Consider the following 24,310-nt stretch of genomic DNA (forward strand, 5'->3'; position numbering starts at 1 on the left):
TCGTTTAGTGCGAGAGCGAACGCCGATGTATCTCATACAAGATGATGTCTTATATCGCAAATCGTACTGCGGACCGATGATGCGGTGTGTTGGACCAATTGAGGCGGAAATGCTTGTTGAAGAAGTGCATAATGGTACTTGTGCGCTACATTCAGGATACAAGACTATTGCTGTGAAAATTATGCGGATGGGATACTTTTGGCCGTCCCTATACCGCGATGTGGCAAAAATTGTTAAACGCTGTAAAAGTTGCCAAAGGCATGCTCTGCAGAATCGAATGCCGCGGCATGATATGATCCCTGTTAATTCGCCATGGCCGTTTAGTAAATGGGCCATTGACATTGTGGGGCCATTTCCTGCAGGACCTGGCAATGTTAAATTCCTAATCGTTGCAATTGATTATTTTACTAAATGGGTTGAAGCGAAAGCGGTTCGCACAATCACTGGTGTGCAGGTGCGAAATTTTGTGTGGGAATACATTGTGTGCAGATTTGGTATTCCGCGAGAATTGGTTAGTGATAATGGCGCACAAATAGTGAAAGATCCATTTAAGACGTGGTGCACTGACTTAAACATAATACAAAAGTTCACGTCAGTAGCGCACCCGCAAGCTAATGGTTTATGCGAGGTAACAAATCGCGATATTGTAAGCGGAATAAAAAAGAGGTTGTGTGAAAGGCGAACTGGTTGGGTAGATGAATTACCCAATGTCTTATGGGCACATCGTACAACTTTCAAAAAGAGTACAGGTGAAACACCATTTAGCCTGGTTTATGGCTCTGAGGCAGTAATCCCCGCTGAAATTTTAGTACCAACGCATCGAATCGCTAACTTTAATGAAGAAGCAAATGATGCTGCGTTGTGCGAAAATCTCAATTTTATAGAAGAGCGGAGATTAATAGCTGCTATCAGAGAAGCAAATAATAAACAACAAATTGCTAAGTATTATAATAAAAGAGTGCGAGCTTTATCATTCGCTATAGGTGAATGGGTGTTGCGTAATAATGAGGCAAGCAGAGCAGAAAAGCTAGGAAAATTGTGTCCTAATTGGGAAGGCCCTTATCAAATTGTGGCAATTAATGCGGCAGGCTCATATAAGCTCGCGGACGTGGAAGGGCGAACTTTGCCTAATGCATGGCATGCTGTCCTTTTAAAGCGATATTATGCATAGTTTTGCGGAATTTAACAATTGTATATGTAAAAAATCGCGAAAATTATATTCAATACACATGGCTGAAATACTTATTAAGTGTCCTTGTTTTTAATTTTTTGCAAGTCTTGATCACGCTTGTTAAAATTTTAAGAATACTCACTTGTAAAAGTATGCGAAAGTTCTAATGCGAATAAATATGATATGTTTTGCAGCTAATTTCATATTTTTATATTCCGCATTGTTTATATAGCAAAGTGATGAAATTGCCCACTTTTGCACGCGAATTATTGCGAAAGGAATATTATCTCCTAAATATTTGATCTTGCCAATATTTAGATGCTTTGCAATGCTGATTACATACCTAAGGATCGTTTCGGCGGACTTAGAAGATTCATAACGTATAAGCATATACGCATACACATTGTTTCGCAAAAGTACGCATTTATTATGTGCACAATAATATATGTTGAAAATTGCAAAGGACAAGTTTGTGTTATGAATATTGACAATGAAAGCGCTATAAAAATAGAAGTACTTGCAAAAATATGAAAAAGCGAAATTTTATTAATAAAATCGCAGAAGCAGCTGCGTGCTGATTATACAAAGTGAGTATTAATCATGGGTTAAGTTAAGCTTGATGATGTCATCTGCAGTGGCATCTTCTTGCTCACTTATCGCGGTTATCTTGGGGAGGGGAATTTCGGCTATGCCCTGTTGAGCGACCGCATATGCTGACTTCGCATCTTCCAGTGAGCAAAGGCGATCAGCTAATGCAGCTGGTAGTGGGTCTGGCAGTGGGCAGCGAATAGCAATCTCATCCATAAATTCAACCCTCTTGCGTAGCCTTAATGCGGAGGCAAATGTTGAAAAATTTACAGAAACAGGCTTGGAATTAAGGATCTTTCTAGCCAGTTCAGGGAGATGTTGGCGGACCTTGGTGAACTCAAGTTCCGCAGAGGCTTTAGCAGCAAGAGCGTTGTCTCGCTCTGTCGTTAGCTTCGTCACATTCTCTGACAGTGTTTTAATAGTGTCCTGCAGTTGCTTTTCTTTCTCATTCGCATCAGTAACCTGTTGTTTCAAGTCATCAACGGTGGTTTTTGCTGCGGTTAACTCATAGGAGAGATCAATACAGTGTTTTTCGCTGTTTTCAGCTTTGATCTTTTCCGCATTATACTTTAGTTGTTCAGCTTTAAGAACATTGAAAAATTGTTCTTGACGGCATATAACATCATATGCTGAATTAAAGCACATGTAGAAATTTGGAACAAAACTATTATGCGCGTCCAACGCAGAGAGTTTAGAGAACTCGCGGCGAAGCTCGCCAGGGATTGCTAACTTCATCTGTTGGCACTGATCCAGAGTAGAGGCAGCTGAAGCGTAAGTATATCCTGCTAAACCATCAATTCGCACTCCATAAGAGTCAGGTGGAGTGCGGAACAATTCGGTGATTTGATCAAGAGTGTTCGGACTTGCAAAGATAGGATCACCAGAAGAATCGCCTGCAAAATAACGTCGTTGGTTAGTCGGCGAAATAAAAATAATATATATTTTACATGTTCAATGGCAATTCGCAATATACCAGTTTGCTATTCCCCTTAGTGTTCCGGTATAAATGGATCGTCGTGAGGAACGGTTTCCTGTTGTTTATGTTTTTTGCTTTGCGAAGATGGCGGTGTTTGTAACGGTCGCTTGGTAGTACTCGGCTTTGAATAAGGAGATTTAGAGGTTAAATCAACGATTGGAATGGGCTGCTTTTCTTTCGATGATGATGATTTAGCCTCCGGGCTCGTTAATAGTTTAGTGATCAGAGTTTTTGGATCAGCTTTCCTATCTAACTCGTTAATCTTCATTGCAAATTAAAAGAGAGCTGCAAAAAATGATTAAAATGATAACGATTGATTGATGAATTGGGTAATTCTTTGATATTTTGGAAAAATGAGTAGTGAATTTGTGATTTCAGATCACAATATATATAGGCGACGGAGTTAATTGTGATAATAATCTATTGAGATAATTCAAACGGTAACATTGACTGTTATAACGGTAACTAGGTTAATGCGAAATTCCTCAAGGTGAATATTGACTGCGATAACTGCGAATTTTTAGAGTTTATCATGATACATTTGTTTCGCAATATGTATCATAATAAACTGGGGGGACTTGATCATATACATAGCATTATATATGTATATTTTATTGGCTAAAGGCCAAAGGCTGAACTGCGCGAATTATAAGGCAAAGCTATGCAATATTCGCTGAAAATAAATACTGCGGTTAAGTATTCGCTGAAATGCCAAACTGCGGTTTGATCCGCTGACTTTCTGCGGAGAACCGAGCATCTCGCAGACCGCGGATATCATGGATACTATAAATAGGGAGCTTAGCCTCTCATTTATAGGTTGTTGATTCTCTGCCATTTGCCTAAGCCTTTGTAGATTTCACTTGTGACTTTGCCCAAGGACTTCTTACATTGAGTTAAGGTGAATCATGCTAATCGATAACGAAGACCGGGTCGGGGTGGTTGATCACTTGATAGTTAAAGTAAAAAATGATCATCGGGGCCCAAAACAAACAACAACACCCCAATCCTCCTCATTGCACTCGATCCTAGATCCAATTCCGTGAGAAAGACGGATCTAGGCTCGATCAATATTAGTGATGATAATACTAATAATATAAATTATGCTAATGATATTAATAATCATATTAATATTAATCATAATAATAATAAATGATAATAATAATAATTTTGATAATAATAATATTAATAATAATGACAATACTGATAATGATAATTGCAAATAATAAAAATTAATGATAACTATAATATTAATGATAATAATTTCTATTGTTGCTATATAATAATAATGATTATAATAATAATAGATTGTAGTATTGATAAATATATTAATAATACTGATAATAACGATATTAATCATTGATATATTGTTTAAAAAGATATTAATAATAATAATATTAATATAACAAATTAATTGAGACGACCCGTCCCAATCCATAAGGACGAATACAATAACATATGATTACATCGCGAGGTACTTGACCTCTATATGATACATTTTACAAACATTGCATTCGTTTTTAAAAGACAAACTTTCATTACATCGAAAGCTGACGGCATGCATACCATTTCATAATATATCCAACTATAATTGACTTAATAATAATCTTGATGAACTCAACGACTCGAATGCAACGTCTTTTGAAATATGTCATGAATGACTCCAAGTAATATCTCTAAAATGAGCAAATGCACAGCGGAAGATTTCTTTCATACCTGAGAATAAACATGCTTTAAAGTGTTAACTAAAAGGTTGGTGAGTTCATTAGTTTATCATAAACAATCATTTCCATTATTTTAATAGACCACAAGATTTTCATTTTTTCCATAAATATACTTCTCATATCAGGCATTTCGCAAACTGCATAGAGATAAAAATCATTCATATGGTGAACACCTGGTAACCGACCTTAACAAGATGCATATAGAATATCCCCATCATTCCGGGACTCCCTTCGGACATGATAAATTCGAAGTACTAAAGCATCCGGTACTTTGGATGGGGCTTGTTGGGCTCAATAGGTCTATCTTTAGGATTCGCATCAATTAGGGTGTCTGTTCCCTAATTCTTAGATTACCAGACTAAAAAGGGGCATATTCGATTTAATAATTCAGCCATAGAATGTAGTTTTAAGTACTTGTGTTTATTTCGTCAAACATTTATAAAACAGCGCATGTATTCTCAGTCCCAAAAATATATATTGCAAAAGCATTTAAAAAGGGAGCAAATGAAACTCACAATACTGTATTTTGTAGTAAAAATACATATGACAACATTGAACAAATGTAGGGTTGGCCATGGATTCACGAACCTATATCATTTGTATATATATTAAAACATATACTCGAAATTGAACAAATTTGTATATATATATAGATATATATATATATATATATATATATATATATATATATATATATATATCTTATATTAGTAATTTATTGACTATTTATTTATATATATTTTAAATACTTAAAATTTGTTTATCTATATGTATATATATATAACAGATGTAATAGATATGTTATGTATTATAATTATCCTATTTTGATGTTTAGAAAAATATCATATTAGGTATTAAAACTTTATATTGATATATTTGAAATATTTATTTGGAATAATAATAATAACAGTGATAGTAATAATAATAATAATAGTAATGACAATAATAATATTATAATATTTGTAATGATCATAATGATAATATTATTAATAATAATACTTATTAATATCTTAAGAACTTAACGGTTTTATACCTATACTTACATATGTATAGAGATACTTTGTTTGCAATATACACGATCATAGTTATATCCTAATCAATATAAATCCTATATTTATCTAAATACTTATCTTATTCAAGATCATAAGAGTTTACATAATTTCCAAGTTTAGTTCATAAATGTATAATACTTAATAATAATAATAATCATAATTGTACTATAATAATAATAAATGGTAATATGTAGTAACCCGAACTTTTCCATGTTTATATATATTAAATGAAATTGTTATTTACATGATTAAGTGTTTCCAACATGTTAAGCAATGAAACTTGTTAAGACTTAATTAATTGAAATAGGTTTCATATAGACAATTGACCACCCAAGTTGACCGGTGATTCACGAACGTTAAAACTTGTAAAAACTATATGATGACATATATATGATTATATATATAGTAAACATGATATTATGATAAGTAAGTATCTCATTAGGTATTTTAACAATGAGTTATATACATAAAATTGAGTTTATTGAATTAAGAAACTCGAAACGATATATATAACGATTATCATTATAACAACGTCTTACTAAATACATATGAATCATACTAAGATATTAATACACTATGTTTAATCATGATAAATGATAAGTAAACATATCATTAAGTGTATTAACAATGAACTACATATGTAAAAACAAGACTACTAACTTAATGATTTCGAAACGAGACATATATGTAACGATTATCGTTGTAACAACATTTAACTGTATATATATCATACTAAGATATATTAATTTATCATAATATCATGATAATGTAATAATTTAACATCTCATTATATATAATAAACATTGGGTTAACAACATTTAGCAATATCGTTAACTTAAAGGTTTCAAATCAACATTTACATGTAACGACTAACGATGACTTAACGACTCAGTTAAAATGTATATACATGTAGTGTTTTAATATGTATTCATACACTTTTGAAAGACTTCAAGACACTTATCAAAATACTTCTACTTAACAAAAATTCTTACAATTACATCCTCGTTCAGTTTCATCAAAAATTCTACTCGTATGCACCCGTATTCGTACTCGTACAATACACAGCTTTTATATGTATGTACTATTGGTATATACATTCCAATGATCAGCTATTAGCAGCCCATGTGAGTCACATAACACATGTGGGAATCATCATTTGGCAACTAGCATGAAATATCTTATAAAATTACAAAAATATTAGTAATCATTCATGACTTATTTACATGTAAACAAAATTACACATCCTTTATATCTAATCCATATACCAACGACCAAAAACACCTACAAATACTTTCATTCTTCAATTTTCTTCATCTAATTGATCTCTCTCAAGTTCTATCTTCAAGTTCTAAGTGTTCTTCATAAATTCTATAAGTTCTAGTTTCATAAAATCAAGAATACTTCCAAGTTTGCTAACTTACTTCCAATCTTGCAAAGTGATCATCCAACCTCAAGAAATCTTTCCTATTTACAGTAAGATATCTTTCTAATACAAGGTAATACTCATATTCAAACTTTGATTCAATTTCTATAACTATAACAATCTTATTTCGTGTGGAAATCTTACTTGAACTTGTTTTCGTGTCATGATTCTGCTTCAAGAACTTTCAAGTCATCCAAGGATCCTTTGAAGCTAGATTATTTTTCTCATTTCCAGTAGGTTTATCCACAAAACCCGAGGTAGTAATGATGTTCATAACATCATTCGATTCATATATATAAAACTACCTTATTCGAAGGTTTAAACTTGAAATCACTAGAACATAGTTTAGTTAATTCTAAACTTGTTCGCAAACAAAAGTTAATCCTTCTAACTTGACTTTAAAAATCAACTAAACACATGTTCTATATCTATATGATATGGTAACTTAATGATTTAAAATCGGAAAACACAAAAAACACCGTAAAACCGGATATACGCCGTCGTAGTAACACCGCGGGCTGTTTTGGGTTAGTTAATTAAAAACTATGATAAATTTTGATTTAAAAGTTGTTCTTCTGGGAAAATGATTTTTCTTATGAACATGAAACTATATCCAAAAATCATGGTTAAACTCAAAGTGGAAGTATGTTTTCCAAAATGGTCATCTAGACGTCGTTCTTTCAACTGAAATGACTACCTTTAAAAAAATGACTTGTAACCTATATTTCCGACTATAAACTTATACTTTTTCTGTTTAGATTCATAAACTTAAGTTCAATATGAAACCATAGCAACTTGAAACACTCAAAACGGATTTAAAACGAAGAAGTTATGGGTAAAACAAGATTGGATATTTTTGCTTGTTGTAGCTACGTGAAAATTGGTAACAAATTTATATTAATCATATCCTAGCTAACTTATATTGTATTATACATGTATTCTAATATATTATGTAATCTTGGGATACCATAGACACGTATGCAAATGTTTTGACATATCATATCGACCCATGTATATATATTATTTGGAACAACCATAGACACTCTATATGCAGTAATGTTGGAGTTAGCTATACAGGGTTGAGGTTGATTCCAAAAATATACATACTTGGAGTTATGATCTAGCCTGAGACATGTATACACTGGGTCGTGGATTGATTCAAGATAATATATATCGATTTATTTATGTACATCTAATTGTGGACAACTAGTTGTAGGTTACTAACGAGGACAGCTGACTTAATAAACTTAAAACATTAAAACGTATTAAAAATGTTGTAAATATATTTTGAACATACTTTGATATATATGTACATATTTGTTATAGGTTTGTGAATCGACCAGTGGCTAAGTCTTACTTTCCGACGAAGTAAAAATATGTGAATGTGAGTTATAGTCCCACTTTTAAAATCTAATATTTTGGGATGAGAATACATGCAGTTTTATAAATGTTTTACGAAATAGACACAAGTAATTGAAACTACATTATATGGGTGAATGATCGAAGCCGAATATGCCCCTTTTTCTTGGTAGCCTAAGAATTAGTAAACCGATCTACTAATTGACGCGAATCCTAAAGATAGATCTATTGGGCCTAACGAACCCCATCCAAAGTACCGGATGCTTTAGTACGTCGAATTCGTTTTTATCATGTCCGAAGGATTTTCCGGAATGATAAGGGATATTCTTATATGCATCTTGTGAATGTCGGTTACCAGGTGTTCACCATATGAATGAATTTTATCTCTATGTATGGGATGTATATTGAAAAATGAAATCTTGTGGTCTATTATTATGATTTGATAATATATAGGTTAAACCTATAACTCACCAACATTTTTGTTGACGTTTTAAGCATGTTTATTCTCAGGTGATTATTAAGAGCTTCCGCTGTTGCATACTAAAATAAGGACAAGATTTGGAGTCCATGCTTGTATGATATTATGTAAAAACTGCATTCAAGAAACTTATTTTTGATGTAATATATTCTTATTGTAAACCATTATGTAATGGTCGTGTGTAAACGGTATATTTTAGATTATCATTATTTGATAATCTACGTAATGTTTTTTAAACCGTTATCGATAAAATAAAGGTTAGGGTTGTTTTAAAAATGAATGCAGTCTTTGAAAAACGTCTCATATAGAGGTCAAAACCTCGCGACGAAATCAATTAATATGGAACATTTATAATCAATATGAACGGAACATTTCAGTTGGTATCCGAGCGTTGGTCTTAGAGAACCAAAAAATTGCATTAGTATGTCTTACCGAGTTTGTTAGGATGCATTAGTGAGTCTGGACTTCGACCGTGTTTTTCTTCAAAAACGATTGCTCAACATTTTTTTGTTGGAAACTATATATTATTAACATGTAAATATTATATGATATATTAATCTCTTAACGTTTTTGATATTCTGTGGTAGATGTCTACCTCAAGTACAAATCCCATTGATTCACCTAATAATAATGAAGAGTCTAATATATTTTGGGAAGATTCACAAATTTCCGAAGAGGAACCGGAAGAAGAGGAACCGGAAGAGGAGGAACCGGAAGAAGAGGAACCAGAAGAGGAGGAATCGGAAGAGGAGGAACCAGAAGAAGAAGAGGTTCTGGAGAAAGAAATATTGATACCTATAGTAAATCGATTAAATAAAAGAAAATCCTCAACCAACGGACCAAAGTTAATAATGGTCAATGGTGTTTCCACCGAGGAAGCAAAATATTGGGAAGATTACCAATTTTCCGATGAATCGGATCCCCATGAGGATTCCGATGATGTTATAGAAATTACCTCGATCCAATTTAATAAAGCAAAAGAAAATAATAAGGGAAAAGGTATAAAAATAGAGAAAGCCGATTCCAACCCCGATGAACTTTATATGTATCGACAACATCCGTATTTCCTAAAATGTAACAATGACCCGGGAACCTCTAAACCACCAGGTTTTTCTAAACCATTATGGAAAACGACGGCTCCTATTAGAGGAATACCATATATTCCTAAAAAATTAGGAAAACGAACCAAGTCTGAAGAAGAAGAAACCAGTGATTCAGATTAGAGGGTTGTAATCATGTTGTGTATTATATGTATTGTAGTGTGCTTGTACTTTTATGTTCTATGTAAAAATTGCTTGTATTGTTTGTTAATTATCTTTTACGAATCTAATCCTTGTCTATTTTACAGTATAAAAACAAAATGGACGTTAAGGGTAGACAACCGAATATTTTAGAAGACCTACCAGAGGATATGATTGAGGAAATCTTGTCTAGAGTCGGTCAGAATTCATCAGCACATTTAGTTATAGCGAAATTAACTTGTCAAACATTTGAAAGACTTTCTAAAAATGCCTTAGTTTATAAATGGCTTTCCTTTGATAGGTGGGGTATATCACATTGGGGAGACCGTAAGTTACGCCGTGTTTTCTTTAAAGCATTAAATGCGGGGAACCCAAATGCAATTTTACGCTACGGGTTAAGAACCTATTTTGACTCAACATATCCTAACATAGAATTTCGTGAATTAGAATGAGCTTCTAACATGCAACATAAAGAAGCATGTTATGCTTACGGGTTAGTGATGTTCGCTTCTGACCAAAGTGAGAAAAAGAACATCGGATTGCAACTTTTAAATAAAACCTTCCCACAAGTGACGAATTCAGTAGTTGGGGTGAGAAACAAGGTTTTTAGATTATTACGGGGCCGTTGGACATTACGAAACCCTCGTCCTTTTGACGACATTACAACATGCTGCCTAGCCAATGGTCATAACGGTTATTTTCCACAAGACCAAGGATGGGAAGTCGTCTTAGTAAAACCAGAATGCATGACTTGTTTATGGACTTATGAATTACGTGTCTTTATTTCCTTTGCTGAACAACTTGCGTATTAACTAGATTCATCTTCAAAACTGTCCTATATCATAGTGTACTATATTTCATGTTATATGTAATATAGCGAAGTTGTAAGTTTGAAGAATATTTGTATGTGATATATTATTATAATCAGTTTTTCATATGGAATTGTAGTAGTTGAATTGTATATTAGCTACTAAGTATGAACTTAACGGGTAGGTAGTACCCGAATTTAAACTTATAAAATGCTAATATGAAGAAAAAGCTTTTATAAATGAGTTCATATTATGCTACGAAATACTATTGACTACTCTTAATATTCTGTATGATTAACTCGATTCAGTTGGCTATTTTGAAGGAAATGGCACCGACTACTCGACACACCATGAATATGAGCGAAGAGGAATTTCGTACCTTTCTTGCTGCAAACATAGCCGCAGTACAGGCTGCGCTACATACCAATAATAACTCTGAATCTAGCAATGCAGCTAACGGCGCAAGAAATCGTATAGGATGCTCCTACAAAGAATTCACTGCCTGCAAACCTTTGGAATTTGATGGAACCGAAGGAACAATTGGATTGAAATGGTGGACCGAGAAAGTCGAATCGGTGTTTGCCATAAGTAAGTGTACTGAAGAGGACAAAGTTAAGTACGCTACGCATACCTTCACAGGTACTGCGTTAACGTGGTGAAACACCTATCTTGAACAAGTAGGACAAAATGCTGCTTACGCACTACCGTGGTCGGCATTCAAGCAATTGATGAACGAGCAGTACCGTCCTAGAAACGAAGTCAATAAACTCAAGGCAGAACTTAGAGAGTTACGAACACAAGGGTTCGACGTTACCACATATGAACGACGATTCACAGAGTTGTGCTTATTGTGTCCGGGAGCATTTGAAGATGAAGAAGAGAAGATCGACGTGTTTGTAAAAAGGTTACCAGTAAGGATTCAAGAAGATGTGAGTTCACACGAGCCCGCTTCTATACAGAAGGCTAGTCGAATGGCTCATAAACTCATAAATCAGATTAAGGGAAGAATTAAAGAGCAGGCAGTCGAAGAAGCCAACACAAAACAACTCAAGAGGAAGTGGGAGGAAAACGGTGACAAGAGTCACCAGTACAATAACAACAATTACAACCACAATCGCAACAACTATCCCAACAATCGCAACAACAATCGCAACAATAACCGCAATCCTAACAATAACTACAACAAACATCCCAACAACAACAACAACTATAACAACCTTTTCAACAACAATAACAATCCCAACAACAACCTCAATAACAACAACAGCAACAAAAACCAAAAACAGCCATGTCATAGGTGTGAAGAAAATCAGCAGGGTTTTGCACGACATTTTGCAATAGGTGTAAAATAAATGGTCATAGCACGATAAAGTGTGAGGTCTACGGACCAAAGTTTAACAGAACTAAAGGAACAAATAATGTCGGAACAAGTAATGCCGAAACGAATAGTGTCGGAGCAAGTAATACCAACGCTGTTTATTATAAATGTGGAAAACCGGGCCACATTATTATAAATTGCCCGAATCAGGGGAATACTAATGGGCAGGGCCGTGGAAGAGTTTTCAATATTAATGCGGCAGAAGCACAGGAAGACCCGGAGCTTGTTACGGGTACGTTTCTTATTGACGATAAATCTGCTTATGTTTTATTTGATTTGGGTGCGGATAGAAGCTATATGAGTAGAGAATTTTGTGCTAAATTAAGTTGCCCATTGACGCCTTTGAATAGTAAATATTTACTCGAATTAGCAAACGGTAAATTAATTTCAACAGATAATATATGTCGGGAGAGAGAAAATTAAACTGGAGGATGAAACATTTAAAATTGATTTAATACCAGTCGAGTTAGGGAGTTTTGATGTAATAATTGGCATGGACTGGTTGAAAAAGGTGAGAGCAGAGGTCGTTTGTTACAAAAATGCGATTCGCATTATGCGTGAAAAAGGAAAAACTTTAATGGTGTACGGAGAAAAGAACAACGCGAAATTAAATCTTATTAGTAGTTTGAAGGCGCAAAAACTAATAAGAAAAGGTTGTTACGTCATTCTAGCACACATCGAGGAAGTTAAACCTGAAGAAAAGAACATCAGTGATGTTCCCGTCGCAAAAGAATTTCCCGATGTATTTCCGAAAGAATTACCGGGATTACCCCGACATCGATCCGTTGAATTTCAAATAGACCTTGTACCAGGAGCTGCACCAATAGCTCGTGCTCCATACAGACTCGCACCCAGCGAAATGAAAGAATTACAAAGTCAGTTACAGGAACTTTTAAAGCGTGGTTTCATTCGACTAAGCACATCACCATGGGGAGCTCCTGTTTTGTTTGTCAAGAAGAAAGATGGTACATTCAGGTTGTGTATCGACTATCGAGAGTTGAACAAACTTACCATCAAGAACCGCTACCCACTACCAAGAATCGACGACTTATTTGATCAACTACAAGGCTCGTCTGTTTATTCGAAGATCGATTTACGTTCTGGATATCATCAAATGCGGGTGAAGGAGGATGATATTCCAAAGACTGCTTTTAGGACGCGTTACGGTCATTACGAGTTTATGGTTATGTCGTTTGGATTGACTAACGCACCAGCTGTGTTCATGGACCTCATGAACCGAGTGTATGGGCCATATCTGAACAAGTTTGTCATTATTTTCATCGATGACATACTTATTTACTCGAAGAATGATCAAGAGCACGAAGAACATTTGAGAAAAGTGCTAGAGTTGCTGAGAAAAGAAAAACTGTACGCTAAGTTTTCAAAGTGTGCATTTTGGTTGGAAGAAGTTCAATTTCTCGGTCACATAGTGAACAAAGAAGGTATTCAGGTGGATCCATCAAAGATTGAAACCGATGAAAAGTGGGAAACCCCGAAAACTCCGAAAACTCCGAAACACATACGCCAATTTTTAGGACTAGTTAGTTACTATAGAAGGTTCATCCAAGACTTTTCCAGAATAGCAAAACCCTTGACTGCATTAGCGCATAAAGGGAAGAAATTTGAATGGAAAGATGAACAAGAGAAAGCGTTTCAATTGTTAAAGAAAAAGTTAACTACGGCACCTATATTGTCATTACCTAAAGGGAATGATGATTTTGTGATATATTGTGACACCTCAAAACAAGGTCTCGGTTGTGTATTAATGCAACGAACGAAAGTAATTGCTTATGCGTCTAGACAATTGAAGATTCACGAACAGAATTATACGACGCATGATTTGGAATTAGGCGCGGTTTTTTTTTGCATTAAAGACTTGGAGGCACTACTTATATGGGGTCAAAAGTATTATATATACCGACCACAAAAGTCTTCAACACATATTAAATCAGAAACAACTGAATATGAGGCAGCGTAGGTGGATTGAATTGTTGAATGATTAAGACTTTGAGATTCGTTACCACCCTGGAAAGGTAAATGTAGTAGCCGACGCCTTGAGCAGAAAGGACAGAGAACCCGTTCGAGTAAAAGCTATAAATATAATGATTCACACCAATCTTACTACTCAAATAAAGGAGGCGCAACAAGGAGTTTTAAAAGAGGGAAATTTAAAGGATGAAATACCCAAAGGATCGAAGAAGCATCTTAATATTCGGGAAGACGGAACCCGGTATAGGGCTGAAAGAATTTGGGTACCAAAATTTAGAGATATGAGAGAAATGGTACTTAGAGAAGCTCATAAAACCAGATACTCAATACATCCTGGAACGGGGAAGATGTACAAGGATCTCAAGAAACATTTTTGGTGGCCGGGTATGAAAGCCGATGTTGCTAAATACGTAGGAGAATGTTTGACATATTCTAAGGTCAAAGCTGAGCATCAAAAACCATCAGGTCTACTTCAACAACCCGAAATCCCAGAATGGAAATGGGAAAACATTACCATGGATTTCATTACCATGGGAAAACATTACCATGGATTTCGTTACCACTTCGGTTTTGGTTCGTTTTGCCAAGTTTCTAGGGATATATGATGCTCCCCTAATACGAGCCGTCGTTATCCACATTGGTTTAGAAAAACCTGGTGGTTTAGAGGTTCCCGGGTCATTGTTACAACTTAAGGACTTCGGGGGTTGACGATACATATAAAGTTCATCGGGGTTGGAATTAGATTTCTCTATTTTTATGCCCTTTCCCTTATTATTTTCTTTTGCCTTTTTAAATTCAGTTGAGGTAATTTCTATAACATCATCGGAATTCTCGTCAGAATCCGATTCATCGGAGAATTGGTAATCCTCCCAATATTTTGCTTCCTTAGCGGAAACACCATTGACCATAATTAACCTTGGTCGGTTGGTTGAGGATTTTCTTTTACTTAACCGTTTTATTATTTCCCCCACCGGTTCTATTTCTTCATCCGGTTCCGATTCTTCTTCCGGTTCCGATTCTTCTTCTGGTTCCGACTCTTCTTCCGGTTCCTCTTCGGAAACTTGTGAATTAGTCCACGAATCATTCCAATTTACATTTGATTCTTCATTATTATTAGGTGAGTCAATGGGACTTGTTCTAGAGGTAGACATCTATCACATAATATCAAACGCGTTAAGAGATTAATATATCACATAATATTCACATGTTAAAAATATATAGTTTCCAACAAAATTTGTTAAGCAATAATTTTTCAAGTAAACACGGTCGAAGTCCAGACTCACTAATGCATCCTAACAAACTAGATAAGACACACTAATGCAAAATTCTGGTTCTCTAAGACCAACGCTCGGATACCAACTGAAATGTCCCGTTCTTATTGATTAAAAACGTTCCATATTAATTGATTTCGTTGCGAGGTTTTGACCTCTATATGAGACGTTTTTCAAAGACTGCATTCATTTTTAAAACAAACCATAACCTTTATTTCATAAACAAAGGTTTAAAAAGCTTTACGTAGATTATCAAATAATGATAATCTAAAATATCCTGTTTACACACGACCATTACATAATGGTTTACAATACAAATATGTTACATCGAAATCAGTTTCTTGAATGCAGTTTTTACACAGTATCATACAAACATGGACTCCAAATCTTGTCCTTATTTTAGTATGCAACAGCGGAAGCTCTTAGTATTCACCTGAGAATAAACATGCTTTAAACGTCAACAAAAATGTTGGTGAGTTATAGGTTTAACCTATATATATCAAATTGTAACAATAGACCACAAGATTTCATATTTCAATATACATCCCATACATAGAGATAAAAATCATTCATATGGTGAACACCTGGTAACCGACATTAACAAGATGCATATATAAGAATATCCCCATCATTCCGGGACACCCTTCGGATATGATATAAATTTCGAAGTACTAAAGCATCCGGTACTTTGGATGGAGTTTGTTAGGCCCAATAGATCTATCTTTAGGATTCGCGTCAATTAGGGTGTCTGTTCCCTAATTCTTAGATTACCAGACTTAATAAAAAGGGGCATATTCGATTTCGATAATTCAACCATAGAATGTAGTTTCACGTACTTGTGTCTATTTTGTAAATCATTTATAAAACCTGCATGTATTCTCATCCCAAAAATATTAGATTTTAAAAGTGGGACTATAACTCACTTTCACATATTTTTACTTCGTCGAGAAGGAAGACTTGGCCACTGTTGATTCACGAACCTATAACAATATATACATGTATATTAAAGTATGTTCAAAATATATTTACAACACTTTTAATATATTTTGATGTTTTAAGTTTATTAAGTCAGCTGTCCTCGTTAGTAACCTACAACTAGTTGTCCACAGTTAGATGTACAGAAATAAATCGATAAATATTATCTTGAATCAATCCACAACCCAGTGTATACGTATCTCAGTATTGATCACAACTCAAACTATATATATTTTGGAATCAACCTCAACCCTGTATAGCTAACTCCAACATTCACATATAGAGTGTCTATGGTTGTTCCGAAATATATATAGATGTGTCGACATGATAGGTCGAAACACTGTATACGTGTCTATGGTATCTCAAGATTACATAATATACAATACAAGTTGATTAAGTTATGGTTGGAATAGATTTGTTACCAATTTTCACGTAGCTAAAATGAGAAAAATTATCCAATCTTGTTTTACCCATAACTTCTTCATTTTAAATCCGTTTTGAGTGAATCAAATTGCTATGGTTTCATATTGAACTCTATTTTATGAATCTAAACAGAAAAAGTATAGGTTTATAGTCGGAAAAATAAGTTACAAGTCGTTTTTGTAAAGGTAGTCATTTCAGTCGAAAGAACGACGTCTAGATGACCATTTTAGAAAACATACTTCCACTTTGAGTTTAACCATAATTTTTGGATATAGTTTCATGTTTATAATAAAAATTATTTTCTCAGAATAACAACTTTTAAATCAAAGTTTATCATAGTTTTTAATTAACTAACCCAAAACAGCCCGCGGTGTTACTACGACGGCGTAAATCCGGTTTTACGGTGTTTTTCGTGTTTCCAGGTTTTAAATCATTAAGTTAGCATATCATATAGATATAGAACATGTGTTTAGTTAATTTTAAAAGTCAAGTTAGAAGGATTAACTTTTGTTTGCGAACAAGTTTAGAATTAACTAAACTATGTTCTAGTGATTACGAGTTTAAACCTTCGAATAAGATAGTTTTATATATATGAATCGAATGATGTTATGAACATCATTACTACCTCAAGTTTAGTAGGTAAACCTACTGGAAGTGACAAGAAATGATCTAGCTTCAAAGGATCTTGGATGGCTTGAAAGTTCTTGAAGTAGGATCATGACACAAAAACAAGTTCAAGTAAGATTTTTACTCGAATTAAGATAGTTTATAGTTATAGAAATTGAATCAAAGTTTGAATATGAATATTACCTTGAATAAGAAAGATAACCTACTGTATATAACAAAGGTTTCTTGATCTTAGATGATTACTTGGAATGGATTAGAAAGCTTGGAAGTAAATTAGTAAACTTGAAGGGATTTTTGAAGTGTTCTTGAAGTGTTCTTCCTATGATGATTATAGCTTGATTCTTGAAGTGATTTTTGATGGAGATGATGATTAACTACTGGAAAAATACGTTCATAATAGTGTGGGTGTGTTGAGAGAGAATTAGAAAGAGAATTGGAAGTGAAATGGAGTGAATGATGAGTGGTAATTGGTGAGTGGTGAGTGGGGTTAAAAGGAGTTCTAGTTAGTTGACTAGCTCATGGTAGAAGTTAAAATTGATTAGTCATACATGACATAATCAAGAGTGGAATCCCATGCTAGTTCCTATTGGAATATACCCATAGTAAGTACGTTTTGAAGCTGTGTATAGTACGGGTAAGAATACGACTAGAATTCTTGATGAAAGAAAAGAATGGGAAAGTAACTGTAACCATTTTCGTTAAGTATGAGTGTTTTGTTATATGTCTTGAAGTCTTCCAAAAGTATTTTAATACATCTAAATACACTACATGTGTATACATTTTAACTGAGTCGTTAAGTCATCTTTAGTCGTTACATGTAAGTGTTGTTTTGAAACCTTTAAGTTAACGATCTCAATTAATGTTGTTAACCCATTGTTTATTATATCTAATAAGATGTTAAATTATTATATTATCATGATATTATGATATATTAATATATCTTAATATGATATATATACATTTAAATGTCGTTACAATGATAATCGTTAGATATATGTCTCGTTTCGAAATCCTTAAGTTAGTAGTCTTGTTTATATGTATATAACTCATTGTTAATATAATTATGGAGATACTTACTTATCATAATCTCATGTTAACCATATGTATATCCATATATATATTGTCATGTCGTTTTTAAAAGTTTTAACTTTCGTGAATCGCCGGTCAACTTGGGTGGTCAATTGTCTATATGAAACATATTTCAATTAATCAAGTCTTAACAAGTTTGATTGCTTAACATGTTGGAAACATTTAATCATGTAAATATCAATCTCAATTAATATATATAAACATGGAAAAGTTCGGGTCACTACAGTACCTACTAGTTGAAATTTTAAGCTGTTGAAGGTGTTGACGAATCTTCTGGAAATAGATGCGGGTATTTCTTCTTCATCTGATCTTCACGCTCCCAGGTGAACTCGGGTCCTCTACGAGCATTCCATCGAACCTTAACAATTGGTATCTTGTTTTGCTTAAGTCTTTTAACCTCACGATCCATTATTTCGACGGGTTCTTTGATGAATTGGAGTTTTTCGTTGATTTGGATTTCATCTAACGGAATAGTGAGATCTTCTTTAGCAAAACATTTCTTCAAATTCGAGACGTGGAAAGTGTTATGTACAGCTGCGAGTTGTTGAGGTAACTCAAGTCGGTAAGCTACTGGTCCGACACGATCAATAATCTTGAATGGTCCAATATACCTTGGATTTAATTTCCCTCGTTTACCAAATCGAACAACGCCTTTCCAAGGTGCAACTTTAAGCATGACCATCTCTCCAATTTCAAATTCTATATCTTTTCTTTTAATGTCAGCGTAGCTCTTTTGTCGACTTTGGGCGGTTTTCAACCGTTGTTGAATTTGGATGATCTTCTCGGTAGTTTCTTGTATAATCTCCGGACCCGTAATCTGTCTATCCCCCACTTCACTCCAACAAATCGGAGACCTGCACTTTCTACCATAAAGTGCTTCAAACGGTGCCATCTCAATACTTGAATGGTAGCTGTTGTTGTAGGAAAATTCTGCTAACGGTAGATGTCGATCCCAACTATTTCCGAAATCAATAACACATGATCGTAGCATGTCTTCAAGCGTTTATATCGTCCTTTCGCTCTGCCCATCAGTTTGTGGATGATAGGCAGTACTCATGTCTAGACGAGTTCCTAATGCTTGCTGTAATGTCTGCCAGAATCTTGAAATAAATCTGCCATCCCTATCAGAGATAATAGAGATTGGTATTCCATGTCTGGAGACGACTTCCTTCAAATACAGTCGTGCTAACTTCTCTATCTTGTCATCTTCTCTTATTGGCAGGAAGTGTGCTGATTTGGTGAGACGATCAACTATTACCCAAATAGTATCAAAACCACTTGCAGTCCTTGGCAATTTAGTGATGAAATCCCTGGTAATGTTTTCCCATTTCCATTCCAGGATTTCGGGTTGTTGAAGTAGACCTGATGGTTTCTGATGCTCAGCTTTGACCTTAGAACACGTCAAACATTCTCCTACATATTTAGCAACATCGGCTTTCATACCCGGCCACCAAAAATGTTTCTTGAGATCCTTGTACATCTTCCCCGTTCCAGGATGTATTGAGTATCTGGTTTTATGAGCTTCTCTAAGTACCATTTCTCTCATATCTCTAAATTTTGGTACCCAAATCCTTTCAGCCCTATACCGGGTTCCGTCTTCCCAAATATTAAGATGCTTCTCCGATCCCTTGGGTATTTCATCCTTTAAATTTCCCTCTTTTAAAACTCCTTGTTGCGCCTCCTTTATTTGAGTAGTAAGGTTATTATGAATCATTATATTCATAGATTTTACTCGAATGGGTTCTCTGTACTTCTTGCTCAAGGCATCGGCTACCACATTTGCCTTTCTCGGGTGGTAACGAATCTCAAAGTCGTAATCATTCAACAATTCAATCCACCTACGCTGCCTCATATTCAGTTGTTTCTGATTAAATATGTGTTGAAGACTTTTGTGGTCGGTATATATAATACTTTTGACCCCATATAAGTAGTGCCTCCAAGTCTTTAATCTAAAAACAACCGCGCCTAATTCCAAATCATGCGTCGTATAATTTTGTTCATGAATCTTCAATTGTCTAGACGCATAAGCAATCACCTTCGTTCGTTGCATTAATACATAACCGAGACCTTGCTTTGATGCGTCACAATAAATCACAAAATCATCATTCCCTTCAGGCAATGATAATATAGGTGCCGTAGTTAGCTTTTTCTTCAATAACTGAAACGCTTTCTCTTGTTCATCCTTCCATTCAAATTTCTTCACTTTATGCGTTAATGCAGTCAAGGGTTTTGCTATTCTGGAAAAGTCTTGGATGAACCTTCTGTAGTAACCAGCTAGTCCTAAAAACTGGCGTATGTGTTTCGGAGTTTTCGGGGTTTCCCACTTTTCAACAGTTTCTATCTTTGCCGGATCCACCTTAATACCTTCTTTGTTCACTATGTGACCGAGGAATTGAACTTCTTCCAACCAAAATGCACACTTTGAAAACTTAGCGTACAATTCTTCCTTCCTCAATACTTCTAACACCTTTCTCAAATGTTCACCGTGTTCTTGGTCATTCTTTGAGTAAATAAGTATGTCATCAATGAAAACAATGACAAACTTGTCAAGGTATGGTCTACACACTCGGTTCATAAGGTCCATGAACACAGCTGGTGCATTAGTTAAACCAAACGGCATGACCATAAACTCGTAATGACCGTAACGTGTTCTGAAAGTAGTCTTTGGAATATCATCTTCTTTCACCCGCATTTGATGATACCCGGAACGTAAGTCAATCTTTGAATAAACAGACGAGCCTTGTAGTTGATCAAATAAGTCATCGATTCTCGGTAGTGGGTAGCGGTTCTTGATGGTAAGTTTGTTCAACTCTCGGTAGTCGATACACAACCTGAATGTACCATCTTTCTTCTTGACAAACAAAACAGGAGCTCCCCACGGTGATGTGCTTGGTCGAATGAAACCGCGCTCTAAAAGTTCTTGTAATTGGCTTTGCAGTTCTTTCATCTCGCTGGGTGCAAGTCTGTAAGGAGCACGAGCTATTGGTGCAGCTCCTGGTACAAGATCTATTTGAAATTCAACGGATCGATGTGGGGGTAATCCCGGTAATTCTTTCGGAAATACATCGGGAAATTCTTTTGCAATGGGAACATCATTGATGCTCTTTTCTTCAGTTTGTACTTTTTCGACGTGTGCTAGAACAGCATAGCAACCTTTTCTAATTAGTTTTTGTGCCTTCAAATTATAATAAGATGTAGCTTCGTGTTGCCCTTTTCTCCGTATACCATTAAGGGTTTTCCTTTTTCTCGTATAATGCGAATTGCATTTTTGTAACAAACGATCTCTGCTTTCACTTCTTTCAACCAGTCCATGCCGATTATCACATCAAAACTCCCTAACTCTACAGGTATCAAATCAATCTTAAATGTTTCGCTAACCAGTTTAATTTCTCGATTCCGACATATATTATCTGCTGAAATTAATTTACCATTTGCTAATTCGAGTAAAAATTTACTATCCAAAGGCATCAATGGACAACTTAATTTAGCACAAAAATCTTTACTCATATAGCTTCTATCCGCACCCGAATCAAATAAAACGTAAGCAGATTTATTGTCAATAAGAAACGTACCCATAACAAGCTCCGGGTCTTCCTGTGCCTCTGCCGCATTAATATTGAAAACTCTTCCGCGGCCTTGTCCATTCGTGTTCTCCTGGTTCGGGCAATTTCTAATAATGTGGCCTGGTTTTCCACATTTATAACAAACTACATTGGCATAACTTGCTCCGACACTACTTCCTCCGCCATTACTCGTTCCGACACCATTTGTTCCTTTCGTTCTATTAACCCCTGGTCCGTAGACCTCACACTTCGCCGCGCTATGACCATTTCTTTTACACTTGTTGCAAAATTTGGTGCAGAACCCCGAGTGATACTTTTCACACCTTTGGCATAGCTGCTTCTGATTGTTGTTTTTGTTGCGGTTATTATTGTTGTTGGTATGATTGTTGTAGTTGCTGTTGTTGTTGTTGTTGTTGTTGGGCCGTTTGTTGTAGTTGCGATTGATGTTGCGATTGTTGGGATAATTGTTGCGATTATTGTTGTAATTGCTGTAGTTGTTGTATTGGTGATTCTTATCACCGTTTTCCTCCCACTTTCTTTTAACTTGCTTCACATTGGCCTCTTCAGCAGTATGTTCTTTAATTCTTTCTTCAATCTGGTTCACTAGTTTGAAAGCCATTCTACATGCCTGTTGTATGGAGGCGGGCTCGTGTGAACTTATATCTTCTTGGATTCTTTCCGGTAATCCTTTCACAAACGCGTCGATCTTCTCTTCCTCATCTTCGAATGCTCCCGGACACAATAGGCATAATTCTGTGAATCGTCTTTCGTACGTGGTAATATCAAATCCTTGGGTTCGTAACCCTCTAAGTTCTGTCTTGAGCTTATTGACCTCGGTTCTGGGATGGTACTTCTCGTTCATCAAGTGCTTGAATGCTGACCATGGTAGTGCGTACGCATCGTCTTGTCCCACTTGCTCTAGATAGGTATTCCACCATGTTAACGCAGAACCTGTGAAGGTATGCGTAGCGTACTTCACTTTGTCCTCTTCAGTACACTTACTTATGGCAAACACCGATTCGACCTTCTCGGTCCACCGTTTCAATCCGATCGGTCCTTCAGTTCCATCAAATTCCAAAGGTTTGCAGGCAGTGAATTCTTTGTAGGTGCATCCTACACGATTTCCTGTACTGCTAGATCCAAGGTTATTGCTGGTATGTAGCGCAGCCTGTACTGCGGCTATGTTTGAAGCTAGAAAAGTATGGAATTCCTCTTCATTCATATTCACGGTGTGTCGAGTAGTCGGTGCCATTTCCTTCAAAATAGTCAAACGGAACAAGTTAATCATACAGAATATTAAGAGTAGTTAATAGTATTTCGTAGCATAATATGAACTCATTTATAAAAGCTTTTTCTTCATATTAGCGTTTTATAAGTTTAAATTCGGGTAGTACCTACCCGTTAAGTTCATACTTAGTATCTAATATACAATTCAACTACTACAATTCTATATGAAAAACTGATTATAATAATATTTCGCGTTCAAACTTTTACACAATATTTTATAAACTTACAATACCGCTTATTTTACATATAGCATGAAATATAGCACACAATAAATTTGATACAAGATGGTTGTGAAGATAATTCTAGCTAGTACACAAGTCGTTCAGCAAAGGCAATAAAGACACGTAATTCATACGTCCAGAAACAAGTCATGCATTCTGGTTTTACTAGGATTACTTCCCATCCTTGGTCTTGTGGAACATAACCGTTATGGTCGTTGATAAGACAGCGTGTTGTAACGTCGTCAAAGGGACGAGGGTTACGTAATGTCCAACAGTCCCGTAACAATCTAAAAACCTCATTTCTTACCCCAATTACCGACTCCGTCACTTGTGGGAACGTTTTGTTTAATAGTTGTAGCCCGATGTTCTTGTTCTCACTTTGGTGAGAAGCGAACATTACTAATCCGTAAGCATAACATGCTTCTTTATGTTGCATGTTAGCCGCTTTTTCTAAATCATGAAGTCCAATATTCGGATATATTGAGTCAAAATAATTTCTTAACCCATTGCGTAAAATAGCATTTGGGTTCCTCGCAATATATGCGTCAAAGTAAACACATCGTAACTTATGGATTTCCCAATGTGATATCCCCCATCTTTCGAACGAAAGCCTTTTATAAACCAAGGCATTCTTGGAACGTTCTTCGAATGTCTTACAAACTGATCTCG

The sequence above is a fragment of the Rutidosis leptorrhynchoides genome, chromosome 11, assembly GCF_046630445.1.
Source record: "Rutidosis leptorrhynchoides isolate AG116_Rl617_1_P2 chromosome 11, CSIRO_AGI_Rlap_v1, whole genome shotgun sequence".
NCBI classification, from domain to species: Eukaryota; Viridiplantae; Streptophyta; class Magnoliopsida; order Asterales; family Asteraceae; genus Rutidosis; species Rutidosis leptorrhynchoides.